Source organism: Pipra filicauda, unplaced genomic scaffold, assembly GCF_003945595.2.
Source record: "Pipra filicauda isolate LSUMZ 115617 unplaced genomic scaffold, ASM394559v2 scaffold118_size2161507_pilon, whole genome shotgun sequence".
In the NCBI taxonomy this organism is placed as follows: Eukaryota; Metazoa; Chordata; class Aves; order Passeriformes; family Pipridae; genus Pipra; species Pipra filicauda.
The window spans coordinates 1,028,546-1,041,714 of record NW_024103640.1 but is presented as its reverse complement, the minus strand read 5'-3'; the positions used below and the strand labels follow the sequence as shown (position 1 = coordinate 1,041,714).

Sequence of the window (13,169 nt, the reverse complement as noted above, 5' to 3'; positions counted from 1 at the left end):
TATCTCCTAACATCAAATAAATACACTTCTAGGTCAGAAGGGACCTGATTTGATTCCAGCCTGTGCTTTCCCCATCGCTGGGGCCAGGATTTTACCCATTTCTCATCTGCTTTGCTGGATTGTTCCTGCTTTACATAATAGTCTTGAAATCTTTCCCAGCAAAACCACCAAAAAAGTGCTGCTAAATAACACATGAAACTTGTTTGCGAAGATCCAAACTTTCCAAATCTCACATGCAAACTGCCTTTAAAGAAAAGCATAACCCCCCTATCACTATGTCCTAATCCAAGTTTGAAAGAGTCTCCCTGAAAATGAGGTTGACACAGAGAGATGACTTTGGGGTCAGAAGGGGAGGATTTTTTCTTTTCATGTTTTCCACTGTTATTCTTGCACAAGAGTAGAGGCCTCCTGTCAAACAGAGCCCGTAAATCCAACAATAACATAAATAATAACCTAGAAACTGAACACCTTATCTGAGTTCCCTTTGAGTTTATGGTTTAGAATATCCTGAATTATGGCAAGCAGAGGAGAACATGCAAACTAAGCTATGGGGTGTAAGAGAACAACATGTAATGCCTGTCTGGGCAAACACAGCAGAGACATTCTCTGTTCCAAGGAGCTGGCAACCTAAACAGCTGCTGATCCCTAACCAACCTGTTCCTTGCATGTTTACAACTCCCACCCAAGCTGTGCTGCTCCCTGGTATTTACCTGCCAGCCTGGGCCCTGCTCTATATATAAATTGCAATTATGAATTTAGGACACCTGTACGTGAAGCATCTTTCCAGCCATGCACACAGTCAGATGGCAGCTGATAGTTTCATAATTCACCAAGAACTTCTGAGGCTGATGAAACACAGCCAATTCCACAAAAACTGGTGGGTTTGGCCCTTCAGTTTGAGGGGGTTGAGTCTGAGGAGCAGTAAACACAACCATACTGGAGATGGACACATTGTGACCACAGACCACACCGGATCTCTTTGGGAGGCATAAGAGTGCTGGAATTATGGTTCTAATGAAATTGTCAATATTAATCCTGTTATTGGCAGCTTGAAAACCTTGTTTAATGAACTCGACATTAATGAAGAAAATAAAAGTACTTTAAAAGCTGCAGTATGAGGACACGATAATTGGTCCAGGCTTCGTGTCCACGATGAAAAGCAGAGGGACAGCATTACCATGGAGCAGCATTAGGATCATCAGGGGACTGATGTTTTGTTAGACCTCCTGCAATTATCAGCTGGAATTTGGGGTTTGCTTTACCAGCAAAACTTCTTTGTCACACAACCTGTGAAATGGTCCAAAATGTAGTAACATCTCTGTGGGAAAGTTTGCAAGGTTTAAAATAATTTGGTGGTGACAGAAACACAGATTACCAGCTGGCAAGAAAGGATGAATTTCACCCCCCAAGATTTCCAATGCCCTCGACCCAGACAAAGGGGGTGCAGCAGTTCCACAGCACCAGAACCTCTGCATAGGTACTGATGCTGGGTTTGGGGATTTGGGGTTTTTTTAAGGCACTTCTAATTAGTGTGACAAAGGTGCTGCTCCATGCTTCACACAGAACATGTAAACATACAAAAATTCACAGAGCACACAAGTTTCTGCAATGAATTCATTTTTATGGGGAAGGAAGGCAGTGCAGCAGTGCAGAGCTGAAATCTTTACCTGTTTGCCGAGATCAGCTCGAGCAGAATCCCAGACACAGCAGAAATAGGAAGATAATTTCCTCACTGGTGTGAAATTTAGTAAAAAATACTTTCCCCCACCCCCAAAGAGACAAAAGATTTGATTTGCCCACCCCAGTGGATAAGGGGAAAAATCAAGATGGATGGTTTCACCTGTACACCTTTAATAACAACACCTCGCTCTGGCAGATCCCAAAACGCTTCTGAAGTGCTTTTAAAACGTGGGCAAAGTGTGATGGGAAAGGATGTGCCTTTCTCCCAGCCTGTTACAGGACAGCAGCAGGACCAGAGTCCTGAACCCCAGCCAAGGGCTCCATTTGTGAGATTACAGAGGAAAACAGAGACCTGATCTACATAACAGAACACTTTGCAGACAGATAACCCCTTGGTTACAGGGCCTTTTAGGCTTTGGATGGACACATACAGTGATCAAGATTTTTTATATACATATATATATATTTGAGCCACAGAGCTGCTGGATGCCAGTCACAGCTGAACAGGTGACTGGGCCATTTGGTCTTCCCAGTGACAACTTCACACACGTTTTTTGTTTCACCCAAAACACCCAGTGCTTATTTGCAGGGGGCTTCATACAGGTTACACACAGCATTAGTTGTCAAAATATGCATCTGGGAACAGAGGGTGGCAAATGGGATGCAATTCCCTTTTTGGTGCACGTGGAGCATTAGAATATGAAAAATGTCCTTGTGCCTTCTAACTAAATATGTAGTTTAAAGACCAGGGTAAGGACTCATAATTCTTGTGAGGATGGTCATTTGCTGTTGATAAAAAGGATGGGGACATGACCAGCTTTGTGCTCAGCAGAGGACATGGATAGTTGCACTCTTTCCATGGAGAAGAAAGAAACTACAGCAACCTGGGCCTTGGCTACAATACCTTCATTTAACTCTTCCCTCAGGCAGTTTGTCCCTTTCTTCTAACACAAACAAATCCAAAATCTGGGCTGTGTTGCAGGAGGTGCTGCTTTCAGATCAGTGACTTTACTCTTCTGAGTGTAAAGGGAGGAAGAGTTTGATGCCTCATTGAAAGAACCGGGTCTAAAGTCTAAGTGAGCCATTGTCATTTGCAGAGGAAATCCAGTTATACAAAGTTTTGGGATGGTTCATTATTCAGCACAACATATTAATCAATGTAAATATGATCAGTGCAGAGGGAGAGCTCTGCCAGGCAGCTGAAGGTGACTTTGAAGCAATGTCCTTCCTGGATGAAGATGTACCAAACCAACCACTACGAGGTGGCAAGGAAAGTAACAAGGAAAGTCAGCAGCAGCTAAAAATGTCACAGATTTTAAGGATGTTTCCAAGGGTCAGGACAAAGACTCTGACATTGCAGCATCTGCCTGCTATTACTGGCATTATCACCACTAAAAATTCAAAGTAAGATATCCTCCTGTCACCAACAACACGGTGCTATTCCTGAAAATTATTCAGAAAAAACAACTGGACGTTTGTAGCTCCTCCTGAGATGGAAGAATGCCACTAAGAATATGAAAATTAAAAAAAAAAAGGCATAAAAGAAATAAAGATATACATTTATAGGAATTTATCAGAAACCCTATTGTCTATTACTTATGTCTATAACACATCTATTGTAACAATAACACGTGCCCATATGTAAATATAAAATAATTCCATATTTAATAGCCATGTCAGCACTGGATTTTATGAAAAGAACAGACACAATGCCCTCAGGTTTGCTCACATTTCCTATGACTTCTTTTAAAGAAGAGCAGCAAGAATATATTATTTACAGTGACATGACTCAGTTTTGTTTCTAGTAAACCTATTATTGCAGAGGAAACGTTGTGCCTAGAAAACATACAATGCTGTGGGACAACTCAGCTGCATTGTCATTGTCCTGCTGTTGTTGAATCAAACCAGGCTCAGCTACAGGAGGACTCAACCACCTGCACGTGAGGATGAGGACTGGGAAGAAAAAGGGTGAATAAAGTCTTTGTCCTTGATGGGCAGAGAGTTAGTTACAGAGACTCACTTCTGGGTCCTGGGGAGGGACTGACTGAAGGCATTGCAGGGAATATTTAGGTCAGTGAGAGATGTGTTTCTCACTGCAGATGGTGGGAGAAGGCTGCAGTATGTCAGACTGCACCAGCTGCTCAGGCTGGTGATGAAATGATGGCAGAGGACACGGCTGAGGATGTTCACAGCTCTGTGCTCAGCCTGGTTGCCCTGGATGAGCCTCCAGACGCTCTTGGCAGCATCACTCTCAAGGCAAGGTCACTGAGCCCCAGCCTTAATAACCTCTAGGACACGAAAAAGCAATTGGGCCCAATGTCTCTGCCCAGCAATCGGGCAGAGACATTGTCTGCACCACACATGCCCATGAAAGACGACGTGTTTGGTCAGGATCAAGTGGGTTTGGACAAGAACTCGACATTTGCATATTCTTATTTACACTGTGATGAAATCCACTCCACGTACATGTGGGTGGTCAAGATTTTACAGAAATACTACCTGTGTTTTCTCAGAGTTGGGCAGCCCCACTGACCACACACAGAGCTGTTGTGGGACCCCATCTTCTCGCACCTGAGATGCACCACTCTCATTCCTGCTGCCCAAATGACTTATCTGGCTCTTCCATGGTTGCTCCCTCTCTGCCCAACACATCATTATTCCAAACCCCTCTGTTTCTTCTCGTGCCAGACAATTTGTCCCCCTGCATTCATGTGAAACTTTGTATTAGGGATTTGTATTAGAGAAACAAAATGTAAATGTAGTTTACGAACTTGTGATTACAGAAGATGTTTTTCAGGCTTCCACATTAAAAATGCAGTCTATACTTTCAATAAGAACATGACTGTGAAACCACTTTCTTCTTAAGAGCTCTCATGCCTTCAAATATATGAAATAAGGAAATACTAAACACAGTAAAACTCCCATTGTGAGCTCACTCCAGAAACCTGAAGACTGGTTTGTCTCAGGGTGCCAGATAAAGAACAAGTTTCATAAAAGGGTGTTGATATAAAATATAACAGATATGATGAAGGGAGGTGTTCACACAGAATTTAACTGAGTTGGGAGAAAGCTTTGACAAAGGAGTTTCAATACATTTATAAAAATGTTTTACATGGAAACAAAGAAACTTGTTGAAAGACTGTGGGTATCAGTTTAATATAATGCAATTACTTCCTGCCTTGTGTGATTTTGTGAGCATTTTAAACAGCCAGGTGTGAATCCAGCAGAAGGTTTGATAGTTTATTTTTGCTTATTTATTTTACTGAAGGAGGAGGAATTACTATTGGTCTAATTAATGAAATTGAAATAGCTACATCACAAAGAAGATGAGAGTTAAAGATCAAAGTGTGACTGAACCTAGAAAAGTCACTTGGGAGCACATTTACATGCCAGATCTGAATCAGCCACATTCAGATAGTTGGGGCTCCTCTCAGGCCTTAATGCTGTCTTTTCTGTCTCATTGGCTTTGTCTTGAGAGCCACCCAAACAATAGGAAATGCTGTGCACGGGGGCTCAGGAGAAAGGAGCCTCCTGGGGCCTACTCTGGTTTCAAAACTACCCAACTTACTCCGAAATCAGCAGTAATTAAGTGCTTATTTCAGTTTTTTTACCACCTATCATGCAACTATCTGCATTTGCAGATACCAAAATACCTTCAAAATTAAAGCCTTGATCTTGCTCTGAATTTTATCACTTAGTGACACAAAAGTACTTTAGTGGAAGGAAGCAACAGGAGAAGGGCAGACAGGGAAAGCTGGGAGTGTCACGTGGGTATAGTCGGAGTTTGCTGTCAGGACTTGGACTAATTGTGAGAAATCTGCGTGGAAACATCGACAAATGCAAACCCTGTGAGAGAGGAGGGCAGGTACCCTTTTAGAACTTTTTTAATAGCACTTTTACAGAAAATAGATTAAATTGTTCACCAAGTATTCTTGTGTTTAAGTTCACAGGCTCAAAATCTAAGCAACGGGGATGATAATATATCCTCTTAATCTGCCACGTATTTACAAAATCTATGCAAATCTCTATAAAGTCTGAGTTGTTTTCCCAAAGAAACAAGATTTAGCTCCTTTTTGTCTCTCCTAAATATTCCATGCCCATAGGCCAGTATGCACGAGCAACTCAGTAATGGTAAACCAGTCAGCCCACAAGGGAGGGGGGGAAGGAAAGAAAACACATTATAGGTTTAAGCTTCTAAGGAAAATTAAGAAAAACACTCCATTTGCCCAAAAAGAGAGCTACAAAGTTTCTCATAAGGTTTGCAGCCCAGCAGCTACTCTCTGGCATTTCCCATTGTCCAGTTGTATTGTTCCCCAGCAAAAACCTGCCCTGTTGAAACCTCTCCCTTCCCCTCAGAACATCAAGCTGAAGGCAAACTCCCACCTGCAAGAACCCCTCTCTCCATGGATGCTCTGGGTGAGCCAGGGCTGGAACTCTGAATCAGGACAAAATCTGAGTGCCAGAACAAAAGGCCAAGGAATGTTATCTGTGATTCCAAAGGCCTTGCAAAATCCGTATGAATCACAAATGCTGGCGTTTCATCCATCCATTCTCTGCTGGCAACTACCTGGTTTCATGGCAAAACAAAGCACAAACAGAGCTGTGGATCCAGATTTCCCAAAATGGGCTCCCTACTTGCTTGGAGACTTCCTGACCTTTTCCCGATGTTCTGGTTTGAGTCAGTAAGGAAAGCACCAGGCTTGGCTTGGATTTAGCACTGACATAATAACCAAAACCAGCAGTGACCAATGAAGTGCAAAAAGCAAAAAGAGAAGGCAAACTGAAGGAGAAAATATTAATTTCCTGCTAATGGCAATTTAAATGCTCTGATAAGGAACTGGGTTCATTCTCTCCGTCCTGAGCATGGCAAACATCCTTCCTTTTCTGGGGAAGTGCAGGGCTTGAGCTTTGTACCAACATTTTCTGCTCACTTTAAAACTTAACTCCAGCAATATAAACACTGGTGCCTATGTGCAGGGGAGAAATGAATAGCACAGCTATTTTGTTTAAACAGACCATGCTGAATCTTTAAACCTTTTTTCGGTGGCATGACCAGTGGGTTCAGGAATGTCGTGTGTTTGGACAGTGTAGGACCTTTGTTGTTGTTGGGGAAAATCTGGCTTGATGCCTCCATCCATCTAAATAACTGAAATAAAAGTGCATGGAAATGAGAAACACATGCTGCCTCCAGACTTGGATTTTCCCTGTGCAGGAGAAGTAGGAACTTTTCATCTCTCTTTGAACTATTCAGGCAGTCGGTGCCACGTTCATCAGCCAAACGAGAGGTTCCCCTCAACCTTCCAAGGAGAGGGAAAGGGGGTTCCTGCCTCCAATAAAAACACTGCACTTCCAAAGACTGGCCAAGAACGTTCCTTATTACCTTTCCTAAGTACCCCCAGTCCAAAAGGCCACTGAAATGTCAGGTTTGGGGGTGTTCCCTGAAAAGGAAGGGCCTTTTGATGCATTTTGGCACATAGTTGTTGTGCAGCCAGGCACAGACTCAGTGCAAATTATATTTTATACTTCTTGGTTTATCACATGGAAACGAAATTGAGAAGGGATATAATCCTCTATGTGAAATAAATTACTGGGATAAGAAAAAAAAAAGGAGCCTGATTCACTTTATAAGCTATTAATAACTGGCTTTTGCAAATATCATTAGTAGGTAAACTCCAATTAAAATGCTTTTTGCACCCTTATGAATCTCAATGTAAAACAAGCAGAACAAGTATAGGATTATCATAGTGGCCCAGTGCTACTCTGTTAATGGACATTAACACCTCCCAGTTAAATAAACAAAATAATAATAATAAATCAAAATTTCTGGCCATGAGTGTGCACAGAAATATTTAAGTTTAATGACTTTTTCTGATGGTTCAAGAGCAAGCTAACCTGTTTTGATAATAAACATATCAATGCTTGAAAGGGAGTGACAAGCTATTTTTGGGCGACAAGAGATTCTGAATGTCACACCCAGAGAAAAGTTACAATTTTCCTTAAGACCTGTGGAATACCCAGTGTTTTTATGTGGAGAGGAGGTATAAAGAAAGAAAATCAATGTTAATTTATTCTACTTTTCTTGGGTTTCATTAGGGATCTTTCTCAGGACAGTGCCTCTGTACATGTTTTTCAAACCTCATGTTCACTACAAAATCCTTGGCAAAATGAGTATTGTATCACCTTAAAAACGAGCATTTTACAGAAATATTTCTCAATTCTTATGTTCATGAAAACATTTACAAATTTTTGAGTGTCTGAGCATTTTTATAATCCTACAGTTACTTGGTCTTTTCCCCATATTATTAAGAATCTCAAAACCATGCTAAAAACCTGAAGCTGTGCATCTCATGTCACCAAGGGGCCAATCCAGTTCTGCTGTTGAAGCTGATCTTTATGCCAGATCCTGATTCCTCTTAAAATATTCCAGATTCAGGAACACATGCACCAATGACAACTGAAATATATGACATTTCTCAAACCACACAGAGAGGAGAATCAGGTCAACTGTGCTTCTGGCAGCAACCTGGAAATTCCGTAGGAACCGGAGCCCTCCGGAGGCCTTGGGACATGAGCTGTGCAGGAACATCCTTTCCTTAAGTTTTAAAACACATCTACCTCCAAACCATGGCTTGTCTCTGAGCATGAAATGCAGATGCCAAGGAAAAGCAAAGCAACAGATAAAATGTGTGAAGCTCAGAGAAGGTTTGAAGATCCTGGCCTGTCTTACAAATCCCAGGCAATTCTGCTGGGCTGGAAACCAGCTCAGAGCCAAAGTCTTCTGATAACCAAATCCACTTTCCCCTTGGACTGGGACGTGGCAAGCAAGGATGAATTCAGCCATGAGATAACACATATTAATGTATGGTTTTCAGCCAGATTAACTGAGTTTCAGGCTGTCCTATATATTACAATATATGATGGTGTATGATATGCATTTATATGTCATACTTTTCTTAAAAGTATAATTTCACTCCCTAAAACAAAAAGCAGCAAAATTACCCTAAAATTAAAAATAGGCAACTGAGGTCACTGAGCTGAGTAGCATCACTCTGACAGCCTCCTTAAAAATAATTAATTAATTCAGAATTAAACAGGTAAACACACATTTCTTGTGTGCAAGTCTTAATATTCAGCAGCACATCCTTCCTCCCTCCTCAGCTTGTCTTCCTCCAAAATTCAGGCTCTGGTTCTTTATTCCTAATTTTCTTAAATGTAAATTGAAAGTATAAATATTATGTTCAAAAGCAAGGGAACAATGGTGCTGAGGGACAAAGAGACGTGCTCACTCATTCACTCAGTAGCTGTGAGAAGAATGTGGAATGTGATTTGCATGGGAAGAATGGCACCAAACATCAAAAGTTATTCCAAACAAAACCACTGATTCATTCCCAGGGAGAGGCAACGATCTTGTATATTCAAGCACATCAGGCAGAGTGGATTATAATACATAAACACTATTGTATTTTAAGATAAAAGCATGGAGTTCCCCAAACATACTAGAAAATTAGCATTTGAGTTCTGAAGACCAGAGGAAGCTGAATACATTTCTGGGGAGAAAAAAACCACCTGGTTCACCAAATTATAAACAGCTCCCTCTCATTTAGATACCTGGAGATGACAGCTAGATTTTGTAACACAATGAAACTGTCCTCCCTACAGCTCTGGCTCCATTTTGAGAAATTTCTTCCAAAACACACAGGACAAGAAGAAGATGAGGGAATTCTGTGTATTTATTACTGGTGCAGATAGGATTTACATCTGATATCCCAGAATAATGACATCTACACTAGCAGCTAAGATATTCTGGTTTCAGAACTGAGCAACTTTTAAAATCCCCTTTTAAGCTTTGCAGTCACAGAAGACTCTTAATAATTGATTATAATTGATTTTAACCTTGTCCTAACCTGGGCAAAATGGCAAAGCCAATCATCTTTGTCCAGATGGGATACGAGAAAAGAGCCCCCAATACACAGCTTTAAAAGCTCCAGACATGAGCAGAAGATAAAATATTTAGTCTGCAGAAGCCTTGACCTCCCAATTCCAGCCAGTTTTGAACTTGAATTGATTTCCGACACGGCATCTGGGAGATGATTACAACAAAATGCACTAAAGCTGGGCAGCCTTTATTTTAACATCCCAGCAGCTTAACCTGTTAATAACAGCAATTGTTTTGGATACAACACCAATTTCGGTAACAGACACTGGGAATGGTGGCGGTGTGAGAGCACAGCCACTCGGATCCCTCCCCTCAAGGTGCTGCCAGTGCTTCCATCACCAGCCCCTGTTTCCAGGGCTTTACAACTTGGCTGGGAAAACGCCAGCCAGGGCTGAGAGGCTGGAGATGGGCAAAATGCCCACTGAAGCCAAGGGGGGGCTTTCCCTGAGATAAACACAGTCAGAGCTTGGGCATCAGTCAAAGGGTTTGTTATGAAATAAGAGATGAAAATATCAGAGCTGCATATTTGTTGTGGTCTTTGAGTACGACTTTACTCAAAGGATGAAAAAGGCTTTGCGAGTAAAATCATAAAATCACAGAGTCACAGAATGGTTTGGGTTGGATGTGACCCCAAAGCCCACCCAGTGCCACCCCCTGCTATGGGCAGGGACACCTTCCACTAGCCCAGGTTGCTCCAAGTCCCGTCCAACGTGGCCTTGGACACTTCCAGGGATCCAGGGGCAGCCACAGCTTCTCTGGGCAACCCGTGCCAGGGCCTCCCCACCCTCACAGGGAGGAATTTCTTCCCAATATTCAATCTAAGCCTACTCTCAGTTTGAAACCATTCCTCCTTGTCCACTTCTACACAGCCCTGAAGTTATTCTAATACTTTAAAAGAAAAAGTCAGATTTGTGGATTACTTATGGATAGAGGTTTGCTGACCTTATTTATTCAAGCAAGTCAATCGAATTAATTTCATGAATGAATTAAATAGGAGATGGCTTTACATTGCCATAATGTTAAAACCAGACATCATCGAGACAAAAATCACACTTCTATCTAAAGAAAAAGACTCAGAATTATATAATTTCTCCTGTGTTTTCACTTATTTCCCTTGCATCATCAGTATCTCCTTTTGTAAATATTTTATCTACTAATATACTTATTTTTCTTAAACTCGCAGTAAACTTTGAAGCAAAGAATGTAATTTGCAGACTATATTTCAAATGCTATAAAGGAAGGTATGACCATCTGATCATGGAACACAAAAAAGAAATACTTATAAACTTTAAAAAATGAAATTGTGAGACCACAAATTAAACTGGCAGAAATAGGAGGCAGATGGAATGGCTTGTACCTACTCTTGTTTCTTCCCACACCACTTGCCTTGTATCAGTAGTCAGCACCTTCCACTCGTGTATTTTTCTTTAGTACTTTACTATTTATGTTTTATATTAATAGAAAAGAATTGGGAAAAGCCCCACTTTTACAAAGATGCTGTTGTTTGAAGCATTTGCATGGTAAATACACCCATCAGTGCTGGGTGTATCCTGTGAGAGCCCAGAAGCCAAACCAAACTCTATTATTATTTTATAAACACTGTCCAATCCAATCACAATCAATAAAGTGGTGGCACAAACTGTGCTGTTTAGTTGGGTGGATTTTTTTTGCAGCAGGAATCACTACTGAAATATCCTCTGTTTTAATATGCAGATGTTTCTTTAAGCACAGACATTTTAAGCCCAGCTATCGTATTCCACGCGGTGTCTGAATTCCTGAGCATGTTTTTTGACTTCACCCCTTTCCCATAAGGGTTTGAGGATAAACAAGTGTGTAAATGCAAAACAATCCCGCATTTATTACTAAAACAATATTGAGATTTTCACGAGTAACCCTTAGACAATTACAGCTGTTGGTACCATACTTTCACCATGGAAACTTTTGTTTTACTTAACAATTGAAATTACAATCAGATGTGCTCATCCCTCGTTGAAGTAATGAACAATGGTACATCTGAGGGAGAAATTCAAAGTGCATCATTTATCTTATCCTATTTTCAATTAGGCCGAGCGCGGTGTAAGATGGTTCCAAACTACACCACAGTAACAGGGTAAGTGAATTTATTACCACTCCAGTGCTAATCTTAGCAGATGGTAAAAAAAAAAAATATTTTTAGCATGAAATATGCTAAAGCAATAAATCTGAACAAGGTGGATGTTATCAACTAATATCTCCCCAGTGTGAGGTAAAACTCCTGCATGACAACTCAGCATTCCTATAAACTCGGGGTGAATTCTGGAAGATATAAGTCTCTCTATAGGATGAAAAATAACAGAAATTAGTAAAAAAGGCATTCCACATGCAGTTTAATACAGCATACCTAGGAAAGGAAAGAGAGTTGCAGGATTTTGCTTAGCAAGATTTTTTTTTCCCCTAGACAACTCATTTTTTTCTCAGAGGAAATTTTTCGTTGACTCTGGGAAAGATATAAATCCAGTAATTCTCTCCTGCTTTGGAAAAAAAAACCCCTACTATCTAGTTTTTTAAACAGCAAATAAAAAGAGAAATATTAAAATAATCTTCAGAAGAAAATAGGTAAAATTTAGGGGGAAAGGATACAAAGAAACCCCTTCACTTACCAATCTGTAAGTGTAACAAAAATATAATAACAAGCAAGAGCTGAATGGAAAATTGTTTCCATTGTTATCAACAGAACATTACAAAACACTTGCAATTCAGAACTTAGAGTCCTGTACCTGTGCAGCAGTGAACACACTGAAAATACAGAGAGTAAAAAAGCACTCAGGAAACTTTGGAGACTTTTTTCCAACAAATTATAATCAAAACAGTTCATTAAATTATAACAATATTAAAATTAGTAAGTATTTGCCACAGCTTTAAAACTCATACTGCTGCTTGTCTTTGTGATAGATCATGAAAATAAATGATAGGTTCCAAACTATAAATAAATAGGAAAAGTGGTCTTTTTTGAGGACGAGAAATCAGGACTTTGGCCAAAGCCTCTGCCTGAAACCACGAATAACAAAAGGAAATAAAACTTAAAACTGCTTGAAGAACATGTTAATGTATTTGAATGTGCATCTCAGTTTTCTTAAAAGTATTACTTGCTGAGCAAATGAGAAAAGGAGATTGGAAATGGACTTGTGAGGCTCTGGGTAGGGAATGGGCACCAGTAGGGAAATAAAGGGAATGTGAAGATGGGCTGGGAGAAAGTGAACTCCAAAGATCCCGTATTCCAGTGATTTGCTGAATTACTAATTTTTATTCATGTACATAACTTGGGGGGGGGGAATTGTTCCCCCTCCCCTTAGGAATCCTGGAAATTATTTTTTTTTTTTTGCTTTATTCCACCTTTTCCAAGCATCAGGTAAAAAGTATTTAAAAAACAAACTAATTGATCATAAACTACCAAGCAGGCCATGTGTGGTTCCCAAGTATCTCATCAGATTTCACAGCTGGGTAACCAAGTGTGACTGATGACCAGTTTGTTGGCCTCAATTAGACCAAAGAACAACAGGAATGGAAGAACCTC

At 40.5% G+C, this 13,169-nt stretch overlaps 1 long non-coding RNA gene across 3 annotated transcripts in view; it reads right to left on the bottom strand.

Annotated features, from left to right (window-relative positions):
• LOC113991666 overlaps positions 1-13,169 on the bottom strand; it is a 259,176-nt gene that overhangs the window by 231,615 nt on the left and 14,392 nt on the right. The window lies entirely within an intron of this gene.